Raw genomic sequence first — 639 nt, forward strand, 5'->3', positions numbered from 1 at the left:
GGGTGTGTAAGAGGACAGGCAGGCAGACAGGTGTGCAGGGGGACAGAGACAGATGGGTGCACAGGGGGAGAGGCAGACAGACAAACAGAGGGATGTGTAGGGGACAGACAGATGGGTGTGTAAAAGGACAGGCAGGCAGACAGGTTTGCAGGGGGAGAGGCAGACAGACGGAAGTGTATGGGCATACGGAGACAGATAGACGGGTGTGTAAGAGGACAGGCAGGCAGACGGGTGTGCAGGGGGAGAGGCAGACAGACAGACGGGTGTGTAAGAGGACAGGCAGGCAGACAGGGGTGCAGGGGGAGAGGCAGACAGACAGACAGAGGGATGTGTATGGGGACAGACAGACGGGTGTGTACGTTTACCTCTCTCTGTCCAGCTCCTCCAGCAGCCTGATGGTGGCTCGACTCAGCTCCCCCATGCTGTCCTTCTTCTGGGGAGCGGCTGAGTGCACGGGGCTGCCCTCGGGGCAGGCGAGCTCGGGCGCCAGGGCGGGAGGCTGGAACTTCAGGTTGTAGAGACTGGTGATGTCCATCTGCAGAGCTGGGGGGGCAGCGGGAACAAGGGCACCCTCGTGTGGATGGTGCTCGGAGGAACAGCGGGACTGAGCCTTGCTAGCGGCCCCTGGGTCTTGACCCG

Source organism: Terrapene carolina, unplaced genomic scaffold (genome assembly GCF_002925995.2).
Source record: "Terrapene carolina triunguis isolate 2854851 unplaced genomic scaffold, T_m_triunguis-2.0 Scaffold194, whole genome shotgun sequence".
Classification (NCBI taxonomy): domain Eukaryota; kingdom Metazoa; phylum Chordata; order Testudines; family Emydidae; genus Terrapene; species Terrapene triunguis.